This window comes from Phyllobates terribilis, unplaced genomic scaffold, assembly GCF_046119375.1.
Source record: "Phyllobates terribilis strain yellow unplaced genomic scaffold, ASM4611937v1 Scaffold_5__5_contigs__length_657084704, whole genome shotgun sequence".
In the NCBI taxonomy this organism is placed as follows: Eukaryota; Metazoa; Chordata; class Amphibia; order Anura; family Dendrobatidae; genus Phyllobates; species Phyllobates terribilis.
The window spans coordinates 24,480,377-24,503,700 of record NW_027362765.1 but is presented as its reverse complement, the minus strand read 5'-3'; the positions used below and the strand labels follow the sequence as shown (position 1 = coordinate 24,503,700).

At 45.6% G+C, this 23,324-nt stretch overlaps 1 pseudogene; it reads right to left on the bottom strand.

The window, feature by feature from the left end:
* The window catches only part of LOC141271814 (uncharacterized), a 162,224-nt pseudogene that overhangs the window by 36,851 nt on the left and 102,049 nt on the right, over positions 1-23,324 (bottom strand).

Here is a 23,324-nt window from a genome sequence, read left to right as displayed (position 1 = left end):
AAAAGGCGCCCATACTCGGCAAACCACCCCCGAGCACAGGCTCTGAATGCTGGCATTGCAAAACTACTGGCCCTTGAAATGCTATCATTCAGGCTGGTGGAGACTGACACCTTCCGTAACTTTATGGCATTGGCAGTCCCACAATACAACGTGCCCAGCCGCTTTTATTTCAGCAGGCAAGCTGTCCCTGCCCTGCAACAGCATGTGGAGGGAAAAATTAAACATGCGCTACAAAACGCCGTCAGTAGCAAGGTCCACCTGACCACCGATGCGTGGACCAGTAAGCATGGACAGGGATGATACCTTTCCCTCACTGCTCATTGGGTAAATGTTGTGGAGCCAGGTACAGATCTTTAGAGTGGTGCTGTACGTGTTCTGCCAACTCAAAGGATTGCAGGAATCCAGTCTGTACACATTAACTCCTCCTCATACTCCAGTTCCTCTGAATCAGCGCTGCAGGAGCCGTCACGGTCTACCTCCACATCGACACGTGAACGGTTACCTGTTATGATGACCGATATGAGCACAGCCGTGGCCAAACGTCAACAGGCCGTATTAAAATTAATTTCTTTGGGGAATCGAAGCCACACAGCGCAGGAGCTCTGGAATGCCATCAAGCAGCAGAGCGACGTGTGGTTTGTGCCAGCGAATCTCCAGCCAGGCATGGTAGTGTGTGACAATGGCTGAAATCTGGTGGCAGCTCTGGGCCTAGGCAACCTCACTCACATCCCATGTCTGGCACATGTGCTCAACTTGGTTGTGCAGAGTTTTTTGAGGGACTATCCGGATCTTGATGCACTGCTGCACAAGGTCTGCATAGAGTGCGCTCGCTTGCGGCGTTCCAGCAACGCAAGATCGCGCATTGCAGCTCCGATTACGTCTTCCGGAACATCGCATCATATGTGACCTACCCACCAGGTGGAATTCAACGTTACATATGTTGGAGAGGTTGTGTGAGCAGCAGGCAGTGTTATGATCTGCTACAGAGACTAAGGAAAGACAGGAGATCTGTCCCTACAATAGAACTAAACTAGATCCCTAAGATGTAACGGGGAACCTGATCCTGCGATCAGACCCGCTAAAGTCCTCGGCTAGTCTGTACGAAGACCTATAGATGTGAGGGAGGAATCCCTACAAGAACTAGGGACTGGGAAAAGTTGGACACCTCCTAGCAGAAATCGTAGCAGTCAAAGACAAACACACAACAAAAAGTAAAGAGGTCAGAAGACCTAGCAAAACTAACAGAGAACGGCAACAGAGCACCAAGCTAGCTCAACAGTAGTAAATACAAATGAAGTCCAGCAATGCCAGGAGGGCGGAGCCGGATTAAATAGGCAAAACTGGTCATGTGACCAGCAAACTAAAAAAAACCTAACAGGAGACTTGTAACAGGCAGCAGTAATGGAGTACCAGCTGCAGCAGGCGCAAACAAGTCGCAGTGCGCGCCGTTCACAATTCACCACCACTGAGTGGGCCTCTATGAAGGACATTTGCCACGTTTTGCGTGCCTTCGATTATTCCACGCGGATGGCGAGTGCAGATGATGCACTAGTCAGCATGACTATCCCCCTTATCTGCCTGCTTGAAAAACACTGCAGGCACTAAGGGAGGAGGTTTTGGAAGAGGTGGAGGATGAGGAGTCACAAATGCCATCTGCTTCTGTACAGTCTGCGCAACGTGGTTCCTCAAAAAGGCCTAGGTAGGGGACACTTTGTGAGGAGGATGGGGAGGAGTCAATGGAGGAGGAAGACATCTGTCCAGAGGAGGGAGGTACACAATGCTCTAGTAGTCAGTATCTAGAGCAAGGGTGGGTGATGCAGAGCAGGCAGAGATCACGCCTCAAGCAGGGGACAGCGTTTCTTAGCCAGTTGGCAGTCTGCAGCACATGGTTGATTTCATGCTGCAGTGCCTGAGAAACGACCGCCACATCGCCCACATTCTCAACACGGCTGATTATTGGGTGTCCACCCTCCTAGATCCTCGCTACCGGGACAACTTACAAAGCCTCATAACACCGTTGAACCGGGAGCGTAAAATGCGGGAGTACCAAGACGCACTGGTGCATTTCATCATGTTCTCCATTCCAACCGAGAGCAGTGCTGCTAGTGCTTTACAAAGCAGCTCAGTGCGTCGAGGCAGTGGAGGAAGCTCTGCACAGAGAGGGAGCAGAAGCAGTGCCTCAACACAAGGCAAGACCAAATCTGGCAAAGTTTTGTGTCCCCGCCGCCACAAATGTCTACACCATCACAGACGGCTCCAGTCAGCAGGAGGCAACGTTTCCGTCAGATGGTGACAGACTACATGTCTTGCCCTCTCAGTGTACTCCCAGACTGCTCTTCCCCCTTCAAGTTTTGGGTCTCTAAGCTGGATACATGGCCAGAGCTTAGCCAGTATGCATTGGAGGTGCTGGCTTGCCCTGCAGCTAATGTATTATCGGAATGCGTCTTTAGTGCCGCAGGTGGTGTACTAACAGACCGTCGCATGTGCCTATCCTCCGATAACGTTGACCGGCTTACTTTTCTGAAAATAAACAAGGCCTGGATCTAGCATGAATTTGCCAGTCCTCTTCCAGAATAAATAATTGATTGGCAACAGTATCCAGGTCTCCTGTTGTGTTCATGTTTCTACTACCTGAACTGTAATCCCTGAGCTCCAACACCGCCAGTTGCTGCTCAGAAGTGCCGTCTGCACAGTCAACGCTTGCTGCCGTGTTATTGGGGTTCAGTAACGTCAGTTGAGCCCCTGCTGTGTGTCTGGCAAATTCTCCTGCTCTGTCCACATTCTGACTACTACTACAGATTTAAAACTTGCTCCAATTACACCTCTGGCTCCTCTCTGTTTTCAGTATTATCCCTGAGCTCCAACACCGCCAGTTGCTGCTCAGAAGTGCCGTCTGCACAGTCAAAACTTGCTGCCGTGTTATTGGAGTTCAGTAACGTCAGCTGTTCCCCAGCTGTGTGTCCGGCAAATTCTCCTGCTCTGTCCACATCCACTGTACTACAGATTTAAAACTTGCTCCAATTACACCTCTGGCTCTGTAACATACCTGGCGGCGTCCTTGCATAGTGGTCCATCTCCCACTGTGCAAGAGCGCGCACTTGATCTCCAGTCCAGTCTGCTAGCCTGGCTTCCCTCCATGCTGTCTGACTGCCTCTGTGTTTGCTGCTTAAGGGCGGCGCCCGATCACTTCCTATTTCTTATACCTGCTGCGGTTCCACCCCTTGTGCGTCCTCAGCCTATTGCTGTCTGTCACCTGGTATTTAACCCAGCTGCTCCAATGAATCCCTGCCTGAGCATTGTGTTTCATTCAGTGTGCTCTTTCACTCTGAATGTGCCAGGTCCCTTTCTGTGTTTGCTTGCTTGCCTTTCTTTGAGGCTGTATTTCCAGTCCTGTCTGAACATGCTCCTTGCCTGTTCGTTCCGCCTTCTAGGGGCCGCATACCTAGACCCGCTCCCGTATCTTGTCTGTCCTGTCTGAACACGCTCCTAGCCTGTTCCTCCCTCCTTCTAGGGGCTGCATACCTAGACCCGCCCCTGTATCTTGCTACTGTGTCTGTTCTTGTCTGTATACTCTTCTAGCCTGTTTCCTGTGTTTCTCTATGTCCGTACCTTTCCTTTTTCTGCAGAGTCTGAACTCGTACCTAATTCCTGTTCGTTGTCACTGTACTTCCGTTTGGGAGTTTGTGGTCCACTCGCTACTTCACTGCAAGTACCCTGTGGGTATCTGGTTCTGCCTTTCCCTTCCTGTTTGTTCCGTGTGAACAGAGCCCTGTCCCCTCTGCCCTGCCTCGCTCTCCGCTCCTGCGGTTTTCGCTCTGCTCTGACCCTTTGCTCGCTGCTCCGGCAGTCTCGCTCTGCTCTGACCCTTTGCTTGCCGCTCCGGCAGTCTCGCTCTGCTCTGACCCTTTGCTTGCCGCTCCGGCAGTCTCGCTCTGCTCTGACCCTTTGCTCGCCGCTCTGGCAGTCTCGCTCTGCTCAGACCCTTTGCTCGCCGCTCCGGCAGTCTCGCTCTGCTCAGACCCTTTGCTCGCCGCTCCAGGTGGCCTCGTCCTGCTCTACTCTTGCTCACCGCTCCAGGCGGCCTCATCCTGCTCTACTCTTGCTCACCGCTCCAGGCCGTCTCGTCCTGCTCTACTCTTGCTCACCGCTCCAGGCGGCCTCGTCCTGTTCTACTCTTGCTCACCGCTCCAGGCGGCCTCGTCCTGCTCTACTCTTGCTCACCGCTCCAGGCGGCCTCGTCCTGCTCTACTCTTGCTCACCGCTCCAGGCGGCCTCGTCCTGCTCTACTCTTGCTCACCGCTCCAGGCGGCCTCGTCCTGCTCTACTCTTGCTCACCGCTCCAGGCGGCCTCGTCCTGCTCTACTCTTGCTCACCGCTCCAGGCGGCCTCGTCCTGCTCTACTCTTGCTCACCGCTCCAGGCGGCCTCGTCCTGCTCTACTCTTGCTCACCGCTCCAGGCGGCCTCGTCCTGCTCTACTCTTGCTCACCGCTCCAGGCGGCCTCGTCCTGCTCTACTCTTGCTCACCGCTCCAGGCGGCCTCGTCCTGCTCTACTCTTGCTCACCGCTCCAGGCGGCCTCGTCCTGCTCTACTCTCGCTCACCGCTCCAGGCGGCCTCGTCCTGCTCTACTCTCGCTCACGGCTCCAGGCGGACTCGTCCTGCTCTACTCTCGCTCACCGCTACAGGCGGACTCGTCCTGCTCTACTCTCGCTCACCGCTACAGGCGGACTCGTCCTGCTCTACTCTCGCTCACCACTCAGGGCGGCCTTACTCTGCTGTGTTTGTCCGCCACATCTGTGGTTCTGTTCCTGAGTCCCAGTGTGTACTGGGTCCTATCCCGCCTGTGTTCCTACCTGCTAGTGCCTCCCTGTCTGCACTCTAGCTGTGCTTGCCTGTACCCCCCTGCCTGCATACCCGCCTGCCTGCATACCAGTCGAGCCTGCCTATACCCACCAGTCTGTGTGCCAGCCTAACCCGTCTGTTCCTGTATTCCCCTGTGTGGGTGAACAGCCGTGTCTGGGGTCTGTCCTAGAGTAGCACCTGGTCCCTCTGCTCGGTTCCTCCTTGGTGCACTGGCGTCGTATGCCGTCGTGCGACCCTGGTCGGATCGGGTGAATACCTAGTTACGCCCCTCCAGGCATTCACTCTCCGGCACGGTCCAGTGGAATCACACACACACGCCGCTCAGCCCGGGCGTGTGCATTACAGGCTCCACTCTTTTTTCAGTATTTACCCTGGGTTACAGCACCGCCAGCTGTTTCCCGGCAGTGTCTTTGGCACGGGTACTCCCTCCTGCCCAGCCTGGTTCCAGCACACCAGCTGTTTCCGGGTAGTGTCAACGTCACTTTGCCTCCAATACGTTGTCCTGTCGTGTCGCGGTCGGGTTAGCCGACTCTATGGTGCCTGCAGCTTAGGTGACTTCTATGTGGGCTGCGGGATCTGGCAATAAAGGCTGGTTTCATAGTGCCAATAGGACAAGCACCCCCTGTAGGACTGTGGGTTTTGGTAACTCAGGCCGGCTCGCGGCCTTGCAACTTTTTTTTTCATGGGTACCTTCTGCTACCCATCCGAGTTCCAGTACCGTCAGCTGGTTCTCGGCAGGGCTTTTGGCTTAGGTGCCTCCTTCTCGGTATCCAAGTTCCACCAATGTCTGCTGGTCCTTGGTAGTGCTTTCTGGCACAGGTACCTCCTGCTTAGTAACAGAGTTCCAGTATCGTCAGCTGGTCCTCGGTAGTTCCATTGGCTCTTGTACCTTCTGCTACCCATCCGGGTTCCAGTACTGTTGGCTGGTTCTCGTAGTTCCATTTGCTCTTGTACCTTCTGCTACCTATCCGGGTTCCCATACCGTCAGCTGGTTCTCGGCAGTGCCTTTGGCTTAGGTGCCTCCTTCTCGGTATCCAAGTTCCACCAACGTCTGCTGGTCCTTGGTAGTGCTTTCTGGCACAGGTACCTCCTGCTTAGTAACCGAGTTCCAGTACAGTCAGCTGGTCCTCGGTAGTTCCATTAGCTCTTGTACCTTCTGCTACCCATCTGGGTTCCAGTACCGTCAGCTGTTTCCCGGCAGTGTCTTTGGCACGGGTATTCCCTCCTGCCCAGCCTGGTTCCAGCACGCCAGCTGTTTCCGGGTAGTGTCAACGTCACTTTGCCTCCAATACGTTGTCCTGTCGTGTTGCAGTCGGGTTAGCCGACTCTATGGTGCCTGCAGCTTAGGTGACTCCTATGTGGGCTGCGGGATCTGGCAATGAAGGCTGGTTCCATAGTGCCAAAAGGACAAGCACCCCCTGTTGGACTGGGGGTTTCAGTAACTCAGGCCGGCTCGCGGCCTTGCAACTTTTTTTTTCATGGGTACCTTCTGCTACCCATCCGGGTTCCCGTACCGTCAGCTGGTTCTCGGCAGTGCCTTTGGCTTAGGTGCCTCCTTCTCGGTATCCAAGTTCCACCAACGTCTGCTGGTCCTTGGTAGTGCTTTCTGGCACAGGTACCTCCTGCTTAGTAACCGAGTTCCAGTACCGTCAGCTGGTCCTCGGTAGTTCCATTGGCTCTTGTACCTTCTGCTACCCATCTGGGTTCCAGTACCGTCAGCTGTTTCCCAGCAGTGTCTTTGGCACGGGTATTCCCTCCTGCCCAGCCTGGTTCCAGCACGCCAGCTGTTTCCGGGTAGTGTCAACGTCACTTTGCCTCCAATACGTTGTCCTGTCGTGTTGCAGTCGGGTTAGCCGACTCTATGGTGCCTGCAGCTTAGGTGACTCCTATGTGGGCTGCGGGATCTGGCAATGAAGGCTGGTTCCATAGTGCCAAAAGGACAAGCACCCCCTGTTGGACTGGGGGTTTCAGTAACTCAGGCCGGCTCGCGGCCTTGCAACTTTTTTTTTCATGGGTACCTTCTGCTACCCATCCGAGTTCCAGTACCGTCAGCTGGTTCTCGGCAGTGCCTTTGGCTTAGGTGCCTCCTTCTCGGTATCCAAGTTCCACCAACGTCTAATGGTCCTTGGTAGTGCTTTCTGGCACAGGTACCTCCTGCTTAGTAACCGTGTTCCAGTTCCGTCAGCTGGTCCTCGGTAGTTCCATTGGCTCTTGTACCTTCTGCTACCCATCCGGGTTCCAGTACTATCAGCTGGTTCTTGGCAGTTCCTCAGCCTTCTTGTACCTTCTGCTACATTTCCAAGTGCAAGCTTTTTGAAATGGTTCTTGGTAATCACTCTGGATCTCCCTGACGACGACCCTGAAGACGAGGACCCCGAAGACGACGACCCTGAAGACGAGGACCCCGAAGACGACGACCCTGAAGACCACCCCGAAGAAGACGAGGACCCCGAAGATGACGACCCTGAAGACCACCCCGAAGAAGACGAGGACCCCGAAGATGACGACCCTGAAGACGAAGACCCTGAAGACCACCCCGAAGAAGACCAAGAAGATGACCCTGAAGAAGATGACCAAGAGGACAAAGAACAAGAAGACAACCACCAAGATACAGAAGAACAAGAGACAGAAAACCAAGAAGCAGAAGAAGAAGAAGCTGCAGAACAAAAAGCGGAAGAACATTAAGCATAAGACTAAAAATCAGAGCAAAAGATATTATCTAAATTATAAGCAGAAGAAGACTAAGCAGTGTATGGGGGTGAGTCCGTTCCTCCTCATGGTGCCCCTGGAAAAGACCTGCTGCTACAGGCCAAACTGAACGCGGACAAATCCTGTTGTAAATCTTTTGTGACAGGCAGAACGAAAGGTGTAATCTTCAAACTTTTATAGATAACTACAGGAATGCCTGTCACAAATAAGAATATGATGAAGAAGAATATGAAGAAGATGAAGAAGTAGAATATGAAGAAGAATAATAGTTGAATAAGAAGAATATGAAGAATGTAAAAAAAAAAAAAAGAATAATACGAAGAAGGTGAAGAAGAAGATGATGAAGAAGGTGAAGAAGTTGATGAAAAATATGCTGATGCTGAGGATGATGGAGAAGGTGTGGGAGAAGTAAAAAAGAAGGTGAAGAGCATGGAAGCAGTGAAACATAAATATCTGACAAAATATAAAAAAACGTAACATAGTCAATATTTCCATAACTCAGAACGTCTTAAAAAAAATATTAATTCCTGCTATTCCATTTGATTGGGCTAAACCTCTATGCCTTTATTGTCTCCCCCACCTCCCCCAATACATTCTACATGATTCTTAGTTGTTTTCCTTCATGTAGAATTAACCTACAAGGAAAGAAAGGGTTTATTTTCATTCCGATATTTGTGTCCCATTGACTTGCATTGGTTTCCGGTATCGGAATCAGCGATATCCGATATTTTTTGGGTATCGGTCCGATACAATCCGATCCGATATTTCTCGATATCGGAAGGTATCGCTCAACACTAGAAACAACTGAAAATATGTCCTATATTCTAGGTTCTTCAAAGTAGCCACCTTTTGCTTTGATGACTGCTTTGCACACTCTTGGCATTCTCTTGATGAGCTTCAAGTGGTAGTCACCGGAAATGGTCTTCCAACAATCTTGAATAAGTTCCCAGAGATGCTTAGCACTTGTTGGCCCTTTTGCCTTCACTCTGCGGTCCAGCTCACCCCAAACCATCTTGATTGGGTTCAGGTGTGGTGACTGTGGAGGCCAGGTCATCTGGCGTAGAAACCCATCACTCTCCTTCTTGGTCAAATAGCCCTTACACAACCTGGAGGTGTGTTTGGGGTCATTGTCCTGTTGAAAAATAAATGATGGTCCAACTAAACGCAAACTGGATGGAATAGCATGCCTCTGCAAGATGCTGTGGTAGCCATGCTGGTTCAGTATGCCTTCAATTTTGAATAAATCCCCAACAGTGTCACCAGCAAAGCACCCCCACACCATCACACCTCTTCCTCCATGCTTCACGGTGGGAACCAAGCACGTAGAGTCCATCCGTTTACCTTTTCTGCGTCGCACAAAGACACGGTGGTTGGAACCAAAGATCTCAAATTTGGACTCATCAGACCAAAGCACAGATTTCCACTGGTCTAATGTCCATTCCTTGTGTTCTTTAGCCCAAACTTGTCTCTTCTGCTTGCTGCCTGTCCTTAGCAGTGGTTTCCTAGCAGCTATTTTACCATGAAGGCCTGCTGCACAAAGTCTCCTCTTAACAGTTGTTGAAGAGATGTGTCTGCTGCTAGAACTCTGTGTGTCATTGACCTGGTCTCTAATCTGAGCTGCTGTTAACATGCGATGTCTGAGGCTGGTGACTCGGATAAACTTATCTTCAGAAGCAGAGGTGACTCTTGGTCTTCCTTTCCTGGGGCGGTCCTCATGTGACCCAGTTTCTTTGTAGCGCTTGATGGTTTTTGCAACTGCACTTGGGGACACTTTCAAAGTATGCCCAATTTTTCGGACTGACACCTTCATTTCTTAAAGTAATGATGGCCACTTGTTTTTCTTTACTTACAGTGGTGGCCAAAAGTATTGGCACCCCTGCAATTCTGTCAGATAATACTCAGTTCCTTCCTGAAAATGATTGCAATCACAAATTCTTTGGTATTATTATCTTCATTTAATTTGCTTGCAAGGAAAAAACACAAAAGAGAATGAAGCAAAAATCAAATCATTGATCATTTCACACAAAACTCCAAAAATGGGCCAGACAAAAGTATTGGCACCCTCGGCCTAATACTTCGTTGCACAACCTTTAGCCAAAATAACTGCGAACAACAGCTTTCCGGTAACCATCAATGAGTTTCTTACAATGCTCTGCTGGAATTGTAGACCATTCTTTGGCAAACTGCTCCAGGTCCCTGATATTTGAAGGGTGCCTTCTCCAAACTGCCATTTTGAGATCTCTCCACAGGTGTTCTACGGGATTCAGGTCTGGACTCATTGCTGGCCACCTTAGAAGTCTCCAGTGCTCTCTCAAACCACTTTATAGTGCTTTTGGAAGTGTGTTTTGGGTCATTGTCCTGCTGGAAGACCCATGACCTCTGAGGGAGACCCAGCTTTCTCACACTGGGCCCTACATTATGCTGCAAAATTTGTTGGTAGTCTTCAGACTTCATAATACCATGCACACGGTCAAGCAGTCCAATGCCAGAGACAGCAAAGCAACCCCAAAATATCAGGGAACCTCCGCCATGTTTGACTGTAGGGACCGTGTTCTTTTCTTTGAATGCCTCTTTTTTTTTCCTGTACACTCTATGTTGATGCTTTTTCCCAAAAATCTCTACTTTTGTCTCATCTGACCAGAGAACATTCTTCCAAAACGTTTTAGGCTTTCTCAGGTAAGTTTTGGCAAACTCCAGCCTTGCTTTTTTATGTCTCAGGGTAAGAAGTGGGGTCTTCCTGGGTATCCTACCATACAGTCCCTTTTCATTCAGACGCCGACGGATAGTATGGGTTGACACTTTTCTACCCTCGGACTGCAGGGCAGCTTGAACTTGTTTGGATGTTAGTCGAGGTTCTTTATCCACCATCAGCACAATCTTGCGTTGAAATCTCTCGTCAATTTTTCTTTTCCGTCCACATCTAGGGAGGTTAGCCACAGTGCCATGGGCTTTAAACTTCTTGATGACACTGCGCACGGAAGACACAGGAACATTCAGGTCTTTGGAGATGGACTTGTAGCCTTGAGATTGCTCATGCTTCCTCACAATTTGGTTTCTCAAGTCCTCAGACAGTTCTTTGGTCTTCTTTCTTTTCTCCATGCTCAATGTGGTACACACAAGGACACAGGACAGAGGTTGAGTCAACTTTAATCCATGTTAACTGGCTGCAAGTGTGATTTAGTTATTGCCAACACCTGTTAGGTGCCACAGGTAAGTTACAGGTGCTGTTAATTACACAAATTAGAGAAGCATCACATGATTTTTCAAAGGGTGCCAATACTTTTGTCCACCCCCTTTTTTAGGTTTGGTGTGGAATTGTATCCAATTTGGCTTTAGGACAATTCTTTTTGTGTTTTTTCATTGAAGACAAATTAAATGAAGATAATAATACCAAAGAATTTGTGATTGCAATCATTTTCAGGAAGAAACTGAGTATTATCTGACAGAATTGCAGGGGTGCCAATACTTTTGGCCACCACTGTAGCTGCTTTTTTCTTGCCATAATACAAATTCTAACAGTCTATTCAGTAGGACTATCAGCTGTGTATCCACCAGACTTCTGCACAACACAACTGATGGTCCCAACCCCATTTATAAGGCAAGAAATCCCACTTATTAAACCTGACAGGGCACACCTGTGAAGTGAAAACCATTTCCGGTGACTACCTCTTGAAGCTCATCAAGAGAATGCCAAGAGTGTGCAAAGCAGTCATCAAAGCAAAAGGTGGCTACTTTGAAGAACCTAGAATATAAGACATATTTTCAGTTTTTTCATACTTTTTTGTTAAGTATATAATTCCACATGTGTTAATTCATAGTTTTGATGCCTTCAGTGTGAATGTACAATTTTCATAGTCCTGAAAATACAGAAAAATCTTTAAATGGGAAGGTGTGTCCAAACTTTTGGTCTGTACTGTACATGGTATGGGTCTTCTTACTCCCTTTATTGTAGAGGATACGGGAAATGTCTAGTTAATTGATTATTGTTTTCATTGCTCATTAACCCATCTTCTGTTCCAGCTAGGGATGGAGTATTAACCCATTGTTTGCTATCTACAGACTCCAGGAAACAAAATAATAAATTTCAGTCTATTTCCTATTTTGTGGGAATTTTTTTTTAATCGCAATAAAAGCCGTTTTGTGGGGAAAAAATTCTTTCATATTCTGAATGTGAGTAAAGCCTCTTTCCTGTAAGTGCCCTTGATCTCTACCACCCTTTGTGTTACTTTTATATTTTCTTAATAGTCTGTGATGCATCAGAAGATCGGAATTATTACACCTTGGACAATGGTACCGAATGAAAAAACTGAATTCAATGACCAAAAGTTGCATCCCAATATTTTTTTTTACATAAAGTGTAGATATAATTGTTTAACAATATGAAAACATTATTGATTTTTTTAATTTGCTTTTTGGATAATAGATTTCTATTAGTAACTGTATACATTTTAATTTTATTTTAAAGAGATTTTCCAGACAGAAAATATTAATCAAATAAATAAATAAAACAAATAAAAATCACGGGCGCTTCCACTATAAATGAAAATTCTGGGTATGAGTTTATGATCTATGCTCTTCCCAGCAGGAAATAAGTGTATTTGTGTATTTTGAGTGATAAAAGTAATATCAAAAGTATAAGAAAAACTTTACCCAGACTCAGAGTGTGGCCCTGTAGTGTACCGAATGTATCTGGTCATATACTCACATATAAAATCCGCTGCCTCTTATTATGAAGAAAGGAGACACTCTGGAGACTGACGAAGGAAAGTGCTTCTTTTTGAAGCGCATAGGACTTTTTTTTGGTCTCTCCTGACCTTCGTAATTTGCAGTGACATTGGTGAGACAATTTCTTCTTAATTATGCCAGACATACATACCATATTATTATGTTGACTGCTGAACTTGTGTTCTTTGGTTGGTCAACACGGACTATTGTTTGAATAATCCTGAATGTTGATCACTTGAGTTGATATTTAGCAATTGATGAATGACTTATCTACAATGTATTGTCTGACAGTTTTGCAATACAGCGACTCCGGGTCATTGAACAATGGATGTTTGCTAGATAAGTTAAATACTATCGTAGGGTGGTTGCCAGCCAACATTAGCGGAAAAGCTGTGGATACTCGAGCATTGTAAATTAATATCATGATCCCTGACCCTTGACCTGTGAATGATGGCTTAAATGTGAACTATAAAAAGGGGTATCTGCATCTGTTCAGAGATACACTACAGGATGACAGCCTAAGTGACCACAGCCCTGGCTATAAAGATACAGAACTGCTCCATTGACCATTGCTGAACTCTCCGAGACGATTTGAAGAATCCAGGTTGGGACAATCAGGTCACCTGGCCACATATCTCATGACTCTAATCCAGGCGGGCCAGTGGAAGGGTGAGACTTTATAGCTTGCACCATCTCGTGGGACTGTTCTATAAGTTATTGATTGCTGGTGGTTCAATAAATTATTGCCACGCTGTTTACATTCACCCTGTGTTGTCTGAGTAGTATTCTGCCCACGGCAGACCCCATGTCTTCACAACCACCCTCTATTACTTCTGGATTCTTTCACAACAGACTGACCTATCATCCTCTCTTCTGCAGATTATGTACAGGACACGGGCAGTATATCCCAAAGTACTATTAACTTGTACCCATATGTTTTACTGGGATATCACAGGAGCAGTGATATAGAGGGGTGGGTTACCAGATACATTCTGTAAAGCATACACTAAGTCAGTGTAAACTTTTTTATACAGAGGACATTAATGGGATAGGTAATCAATATCATATCGGTGGGGTTGGACACCTGGAATCCCATCAATCAGCTGTGATAAACTCCAGCAGCTGGCCAGATTTAAACACATTCGTTAGGGAAATCAAGAGTGAAAAGTTATAGCAAAATATGTTACCAACAGATGTTCTCATATCAGGGACAAAATAATTTTTATGACCTTGTACAAGAAATGGGCTTATCTACACATGTGTGATAAGAGATACAAATGTTGCCATGCCCTTGAATTTTCACTAGTTTGTAACTATCTCCACCTGTTAGATAAAGGCAGAAATATGAAGGTAGTACAGTGGGGAAAAAAGTATTTAGTCAGCCACCAACTGTGCAAGTTATCCAACTTAAAAAGATGAGAGAGGTCTGTAATTGACATCATAAGTAGACCTCAACTATGAGAGACAAAATGAGAAAATAAATACTGAAAACCTCATTGTCTGATTTGGAAAGAATTTTTTTTCAAATTTTGGTGGAAAATAAGTATTTGGTCAATTACAAACAAGCAAGATTTCTGGCTCTCACAGACCTGTAACTTGTTCTTTAAGAGGTCCCTCTGTCCTTCACTCACTACCTGTAGTACCTGTTTGAACTTGTTATCAGTATAAAAGACACCCGTCCGCAACCTCAAACAGTCACACTCCAAACTCCACTATGAAGACCAAATAGCTGTCGAAGGACACCAGAAACAAAATTGTAGCCCTGCATCAGGCTGGGAGACTGAATCTGCAATAGGCAAGCAGCTTGGTGTGAAGAAATTAACTGTGGGAGCAATAATTAGAAAATGAAAGACATACAAGCCTACTGATAATCTCCCTCGTTCTGGGGCTCCACACAAGATCTCACCCCATGGGGTCAAAATGGTCTCAAGAACGGTGAGCAAAAATCCCAGAACCACACGGAGGAACCTAGTGAATGACCTGCAGAGAGCTGGGACCAACATTACACAGGCTACCATCAGTAACGCACTGTGCCGCCAAGGACTCAGATCCTGAAGTGCCAGACGTGTCCCCCTGCTTAAGCCATTACATGTTCGGGCCCGTCTGAAGTTTGCTAGAGAGCATTTGGATGATACTGAAGAGTATTGGGAGAATGTCATATGGTCAGATGAAACCAAAGTAGAACTGTTTGGTAGAAACACAACTCGTCGTGTTTGGAGGAGAAAGCTTGCTGAGTTGCATCTAAAGAACACCATACCTACTGTGAAGCTTAGGTTTGGCAACATCATGCTTTGGGGCTGTTTCTCTGCCAAGGGACCAGGACGACTGATCCGTGTACATGAAAGAATGAATGGGGCCATGTATCATGAGATTTTGAGTGCGAACCTCCTTCCATCAGCAAAGGCATTGAATATGAAATGTGGCTGGGTCTTCCAGCATGACAATGATCCCAAGCACACCGCCAGGGCAACGAAGGAGTGGCTTCGTAAGAAGCATTTCATGGTCCTGGAGTGGCCTAGCCAATCTCCAGATCTAAACCCTATAGAAAAACTTTGGAGGGAGTTGAAAGTCCGTGTTGCCCAGCGACAGCCCCAAAACATCACTGCTCTAGAGGAGATCTGCATGGAGGAATGGGCCAACATACCAGCAACAGTGTGTGCCAACCTTGTGAAGACAGAAAACGTTTGACCTCTGTCATTGCCAACAAAGGATATATAACAAACTATTGAGATGAACTTTTGTAATTGACCAAATACTTATTTTCCACCAAAATTTGAAAAAAAAATTTCTTTCCAAATCAGACAATGTGATTTTCAGGATTTGTTTTCTCATTTTGTCTCTCATAGTTGAGGTCTACCTATGATGTCAATTACAGGCCTTTCTCATTTTTTTAAGTGAGAGAACTTGCACAGTTGGTGGCTGACTAAAAACTTTTTTCCCCACTGCATATCTTCAATATGAGTAATTCTTTATGTTTATTAAATTCTGAGAAAGTTGCTTAAGCATATAGATTTTAGCCCAATAAGGAACAGACAAGTATGTTTGAAGTGTCTATTGTATTCTAAGAGTATAAGGGTATGTGCCCACATTGAGTATTTTGTGTGCAGATATTTCTGTATCTCTTGGCAGGAAAACGCAGCCTCAAAAATGTTACGTTTTTGCCGTGTTTTTTTACCTGCATTTTTTTTCAGTGCATTCAATGGGTGAAAAACGCACAGAGAATTGACATGCTGCAGATAATTTACTGCGTCAAATCTGCTAGTCAAAAATACTCAACGTGTGCATTACACTTCATGTTTCTCATTCACTTTGCTAGCATCAAGTTTCAAATCTGCAAGTCAAAACCGCACCAATCCTGCAACGTGTGCACACATTCTAAAAGGTCGGACAATGCATCAAAGGTCAGACAACGCTTATGACCATGCCTTGTCCCTTTTTGCTGCAAGACGAGAATAAAAACTGGCTTGACACCGTGCATCGGGAGATAATTTTTCTAACACAGAACAGAGCTACAATGTGCAGCTCAATTCAATGATTAGTGGCAGTTCCTCGGTACTGTAGAACAGCTGATACACTTTTTAATAGGAGCTATTTTACAGTAACCGGCAACAGCCACTACACATTGAATGAAGCTGTCATTTCCCGCTCTATTTTATGTTTCTGCATCTGGCTACCACTGCAACTTATACCGGGCTGATTGGTGGATATACCAGGTGGCAGACCCCCACTGATCTGACATTGATTACCTATTCTGTTGAAAAATCATCAATATTTTTTGCCGAGGCAACCTTTAAGCTTTCCCTTTTTTGATTACTAATTTGACTTTACATTGATTTTCTCTGTTATATGTATTCTTGTACAATTTGAAAATGCAATACATGTGTTCTCTTTGTGTGAGGTTTTCTTTTGTCATAAAAATATGATTTTCAAATAAAATAATTCTCATTTTCTAGATGTGCGAATGGCTTTTTCTATGAGTTCTTTGATGTTGAAGATGATGTGATTTGAAGGTAAAACATTTCCCACATTCTGAACATGAATATGGCTTCTTCCCTAAGTGAATCCTCCTATGTTTCTCAAGATCTGATTTAGCTGTAAAAGATTTTCCACATTCTGAGCAGGAAAATGGCTTCTCCCCTGTGTGAGTTCTTTGATGTATAAGAAGATGTGATTTGATGGTAAAACATTTCCCACATTGTGAACATGAATATGGCTTCTCCCCTGTGTGAATTCTCTGGTGTCTCACAAGATCCGATTTATCTGTAAAACATTTACCACATTCTGAACAGGAAAATGGCTTCTCCCCTGTGTGAATTCTACGATGTATAACAAGTTGTGATTTATCTGCAAAACATTTCCCACATTCTGAGCATGAAAATGGCTTCTCCCCTGTGTGTATTCTCTGATGTCTAATAAGACTTGACTTATCTGCAAAACATTTCCCACATTCTGAACAAGAATATGGCTTGTCTCCTGTGTGAATTCTCATATGTCTAACAAGATATTTTTTCAGATTAAAACATTTCCCACAATCTAAACATGGAAAAATTTTCTCACGTGTGACTTCTCTGATGTGAAATAAGATTTGACCCATTTACAAAACATTTTCCACATTCTGAACATGAGTGTGTTTTTTCCACCATGTGAGTTTTCTCATGTCTAGCAAGCTCTGATTTCTTGTTAACCCCTTAAGCCCCGGAGCATTTTTCGTTTTTGCATTTTCGTTTTTGCTCCCCTTGTTCCCAGAGCCATAGCGTTTTTATTTTTTGGTCAATATGGCCATGTGAGGGCTTATTTTTTGCGGGACGAGTTGTACTTTTCAACGCCATTACTAGTTTTATCATATCCTGTACGGGAAAACAGGAAAAAAATTCCAAGTGCGGTAAAATTGCAAAAAAAGTGCAATACCCCAGTTGTTTTTTATTTATATTTTTTACCATGTTCACTGAATGCTAAAACTGACCTGCCCTTCTTATTCTACAGGTCATTACGAGTTCATAGACACCAAACATGTATAGGTTCTTTTATATTTAAGTGGTGAAAAAAAATTCCAAAATTTGGTAAAAAAAAAAATAAAAAAATAGCGCCATTTTCTAAGACCCGTAGCGTCTCCATTTTTCGTGATCTGGGGCTGGTTGATGGCTTATTTTTTGCGTGCCAGGATGACGTTTTTATTGATAACATTTGGGGTAGATCCGATGTTTTGATCGCCCGTTATTGCATTTTATTGCAATTTTGCGGCGACCAAAAAACGTAATTCTGGCGTTTAGAATTTTTTTCTCGCTACGCCGTTTACCGATCGGAATAATTCTTTTTTTATTTTGATAGATCGGGCGATTCTGAACGCGGCGATACCAAATATGTGTATGTGGGGTTTTTTTTTATATATTTTATTTTGAATGGGGCGAAAGGGGGGTGATTTAAACTTTTATATTTTTTTTTATATTTTTAAAAACTTTTTTTTTTTACTTTTTGCATGCTTCTATAGTCTCCATAGGAGACTAGAAGCAGCAACTGTCCGATCGCCTCTGCTACATACAGGGGACCAGCAGATCCCCTGCATGCAGCAGAAATGGTCCTGTGCTATGAGCGCCGACCACTAGGTGGCGCTCATAGCGACAAGATCATGACAACCACAGGCGTCTGCTGCAGACCCTGGGTTGTCATGCACGCCCATCGGCGACCCGCGATCACGTGACGGGGTCGCCGGTGGGCGGGGCTTATGACGCGCTACCCGGAAGCGCGCGTTAAATGCTGCTGTCGGAGATTGACAGCAGCATTTAACTGGTTAACAGCCGCGGGTGGATCGCGATTCCACCCGCGGCTGTTGCGGGCACATGTCAGCTGTAAGAATCAGCTGACATGTGCTCGGTTCAGTGAGGGCTCAGCGCCGGAGCCCTCACTGAACCGGCGGTACGCAGATATGCGTACTAATACGTCCCCGGTAAGTAAGGGGTTAAAATATTTCCCACACTCTGAACAAGAAAATCTTTTTTCCTCTGTATGAATTATTTGATGTGTAACAAAAGACGTTTTAAGGGAATAAGCTTTTCCATATTCTGGACAAGTAAATGGCTTTTCTGCTGTAAAAACATGTTGATTTTTAATTAGTCTTTCGTGAGTTTTATTTTTCTGAATAGTCTGTGATGAATCTGAAGATAGGACCTGTTCAGTAGGATTAAAGGATAGATCTGTGCTATGAAGGGATGATGGTAAAACTGAGATAATGTGATACACTTGATTTGTATCCTGTGTGATCTCAAGTTCATCTGATTTAAAAACTGAAGATGTCAACTGTCCTTCTGATCTCTTGGAACCAACATCTGCCAAGAATAAAACCAATTATTACTTTTTGAATAAAATATCCTTAAAAATTATATCTTTACAACATTTCTATATAAAATGTCCATACGAATAGCAAATTACGCAGTAAAATTCAATTATTCACAAATACAAAAAGCAGTTCACAATCTAACAGTAGACCGCAGAGTTCGAATCAGTAGAGTGTGATGTTCAACTCTTTGTTCGTTCTTTCTCTGAAATATTGGGAAAAAAGCCACTAAAAATGTTATGTAGCCAAAAATGAAACCAATGAAACATTTTACTCATCCCGCAAAAAAATAATTCCCCACTCAGGCACATCATTTGTAATTGGAAAAAAAAAAAAAAAAGAGTTTCTACATTACTAGTAGCAGAAAAGATTTTAAAAAGAAACATGGCTTCCATAAACTAATCTAACAATCTAATCTCCCAAAGCCAAATATCCACCCTCCTTCTGAGCCTTGCACTGAACCTGAACCACAATTAGCGTCCACTTGTTCGGTATTGCTGTAGTGCTAAGGACCCCCTTAACCATTAACAGTGTACCTGTCTCCTGGAGCACAATTTGGGCACTAAAATGGCATATTTGCAATTTTCACTCAGTAACGTTCACTTTGTGGTAAGTTCCAAAAGGTGCCTGTGGAGTCAAAATAGTCACTGTACCCATAGGTGAATTATGGGGTTTTCTGCCATCGTAAAGAGTCTGAAAATGGCGCCTGCAAACTATTCCAGCAAAATCCACATTTTAATCGCCAAACGGCTATTCCTTTCTGAGCCCTGACGTGTGCCCAAGGTATTTCCAGATTCTGGAGTTGCAGAATGAATTGTGGCATCAGTTTTCTCCTATCACTTCTTGTGAAAACGTAAAGAAATTGGACTACAACAATACTGTAGTGTAAAACAGAGAATTTTTCATTTCTGCATTCCACTTTTGTGTCATTTCATGTTAAGCAGCTCAAGGGTTACTAATGTTTCTGAATGTGGTTTTGAATACTTTGAGAAGTGCAGTTTTCAAACATATAGGTCCCTCAAATTCACTTCAAAAGTGATTTGTTCCCCCAAAATTGTTTTTTTAAATTTCATTTAACATATGAAAACTTATTTGTAAACTTTTAAGTCTTCTAACCAGGGGCATAATGATTGCAGGTGCAGAGGCAGAGGGTGCAACTGAAACCAGGCTTCTGGAAGAGGGGTCCCATCGGGGCCAGCATTATTTTTAACTGCAGGTGCGTCTTCAGACACACGTCCAGTTGAAAACTATTGCAGAAATATTGTCCTGATCTTACTTCACAGCCACAGCCCAATCAAAGTCTTGCAGCACTCCAGCGTTATGTCGCAGGCAGAGCAATGATGTCACTGCATTGGGCCACCTGCTACTTGACACTGAGGTGTCGCTGGCATGCTTTGCAACTATAGATCTCTGATAGGCCTGCAGCTGTAGAGTAATTGCAGGGCATGGAGACAAATGGAAGAAGGGGAAATAAGAGAGCGGCAGAGAGTGCGCGAGGGAACATCTAAGAGATTTGGTTGCTTTTTTTAAATATTAGTAAAATATTACAATTTGAGAGTCCTCCCTCGGTGTTTGATACCTTCCATGGCTAACTGAAAAGTTGGTAATAAATAGCAGGTTTGAGACTCCTCCGGTCTCTTTATCAGGCGTCAGTATAACACAAAATCTTAGTGTTCAATATTAAATATTTAAATATTAGTATGGCAAACTGCAGCGGCACAATGGGGGCATTACTTCTAGATGGGGACCACATATATGGGCAATATTACTGTGTGAGGGTTAAAGAGGACATTATTAACAAATGAAGGACATTATTCATGTATGATGGCCACATGGGGGAATATTATTTAATGTAATGTGGTCATATAGGGTGACATTATTAATGTATATGTGCCTCATAGGGGGCATTAGTAATCAATGGGGCAACACAGGGGAATGATGTTAATTAGTGTTGAGCGAGCACTAAAATGCTCGGGTGTTCGAAGCTCGGGCCGAGCTCGCCGTGATATTCGGGTGTTCGATCCGAGCAACGAGCCCAATGTTAGTCTATGGGAGACCCGAGCATTTTTGCGGCGGCACCCCCGGCAGTCTTTTAAAAGCCTAACAAGTGCCCAAAACGATAGGGACAGTGCTCAAATGACATGGGGACAGCATGGGGATCGCCCCAGGAAGCATTTCTGACCCCCAGGTCACTGCTGTCAACAACGTGGTCAGAGGTATTAAGCCACTTTTAAGGGCTCACAATAAAAAGTTCAAAAACGAAACAGAAACTGCTTTCCTGTGAAATATGTTAAGGAAGTTCCTTTCCAGGGTAAAGACTTGTGTATTTGTGTATAAGGTAAAATAAATAACCCCCAAAAAAATACTCCTCCACACCTTGGGCTATGTTCACAAGTAGCATTTTTTATGCGTTTTTGCACTTTTGTATTGCTTTCAACAGTGACAAATGCATTCACCTGGAAATGTCATTTTAACATTTTACAACCTTATCTGGCCATGCGCTGTGAGACACATGCATACAGTGCTGAAAAGACATGGGAACAGCATGGGGAAGACACCTAGAAGCATCTCTGACACCCAGGTCACTGCCTAAAAGTGTGCCCATCAGAAGTCATCTTTGCCGCATCAGAAGACTTGCAACTATCCCCGTGCAAGTCCTTCTCCCAGAGCAGTGTTCAATTGTACCTCCCCCATTCCTTGCAATCCAAGTGCAAGTATGCAGCCTGCCACCCACCCACCCCCAGGCTGCAATACCATACTGCTTGCTTGCACTTGAAATTGGGCCTTTTAGGCATGTGGAGGCGGAATCTGGCCACCACGTCACGGCTGCGTTGGCGGCCTGGTATCCATACTCAGTCCGCAGCCGCCCGGCGGCCGGGTGTCCACACTCAGTCCCCAGCCGCCAGGGGACGGCCGGGTGTCCATACTCGGTCCCCAGCCGCCCCGCGGCCGGGTGTCCACACTCGGTCCCCAGCCGCCAGGGGGCGACCGGGTGTCCATAAACGGTCCCCAGCCGCCCCTATTTCTCCTGTCAACTTCCTCCCACACACTTTTCTTAGCCCGGCCTGCTTTAGGGCAGCATTGGACGAGCCCACCAGAGAACCAGACTCCTCCGGTGGGCCCTAGCTTCTCCATCAGGGGAGTTGAGAGTGCCAAGGTGAGGAGCATGATGATGATGATAGAAGTTAGCATCTGCTTTGTTTTCTTGGAATGCAAGCGCATGTATGTAGTAGCGGCTAGGCCTGAGGTGGTCAGCGTTTTGGCGCATATCCTACCTCCTCCGAGGATTGCTGGATGTTTTCCTGCTACTATCCCAGTTCTATGACTCCCGTTAAAACAAAGCTTCAGGTGATAAATGATGGATGAGGTGGTGGCAAAGGAGAAAGAGCAGGAGGAACAGGGACCATTCACATCAATATCAGGCCAGTCAACCACATGTCTTGTAGGATATGTTTCTGTAACAAAAGGAGCGGTTCGGCTACAAAGTTATAGGGCATACAGTGAGTGCAATGCCTACCAAAAATTTCGAGGCACTCCAATGCCCCTTGGAAATTACATGGATGTCAGAGGGCCTTAACTAAACCGTTTTTTCCATTTATAGCAACTGGGTCTCCTGTACACTGTTGGCCTAAGCAGTGAATGGAAGGCTTTCCAAAAATTATGAGGAACTGCAATGCCCCTTGAAACAGACGTGGATTACAGCGTACTAAAAACCTTCTACCCATTATTGGGGAGTGGGTCTCCCTTAGTTTTCGCCTTTGCATTGAAAAGCAAAAGCTGACTAAAATTAGGAGGAAATGCAATGCCCGTTGGAAGAGTCGTGGAGGTTAGAGGTAATTAAAAACAACATTTCAATGCCCCTTGGAAGAGCTGTGGAGTTCAGAGTGGCTTAAGAAGACGCTTTTAATGCCCCTTGGAAAAGTGGTGGAGGTCACAGTAGCTTAACAAGACGGTTTGAATGCCCCTTGGAAAAGTGGTGGAGGTTGCAGTAGCTTAACAAGACGGTTTGAATGCCCCTTGGAAGAGACGTGGAGGTCCCAGTAGCTTAACAAGACGGTTTTAATGCCCCTCGGAAGAGACGTGGAGGTCCCAGTAGCTTAACAAGACGGTTTTAATGCCCCTCAGAAGAGACGTAGAGGTCCCAGTAGCTTAACAAGACGGTTTTAATGCCCCTTGGAAAAGTGGTGGAGGTCACAGTAGCTTAACAAGATGGTTTGAATGCCCCTTGGAAAAGTGGTGGAGGTCGCAGTAGCTTAACAAGATGGTTTGAATGCCCCTTGGAAGAGACGTGGAGGTCCCAGTAGCTTAACAAGATGGTTTTAATGCCCCTTACAAGAGCCATACAGTGCAGCATCTTAAAAATATTATTCCCATTATTGGGGAGTGGGTCTCCCATAGTCTATGCTTATGCCTTCCAAGCAAAAGCTGCCAAAAATTAGGACGGAGGAACTTGCAATGCCCCTTACAAGAGCCATGCAGTACAGCATATTACAAACATTATTCCCTTTATTGGGGAGTGGGTCTCCCATAGTCTATGCTTATGCCTTCCAAGCAAAAGCTGCCAAAAATTAGGATGGAGGAACTTGCAATGCCCCTTACAAGAGCCATGCAGTACAGCATATTACAAACATTATTCCCATTATTGGGGAGTGGGTCTCCCATAGTCTTTGCTTATGCCTTCCAAGCAAAAGCTGCC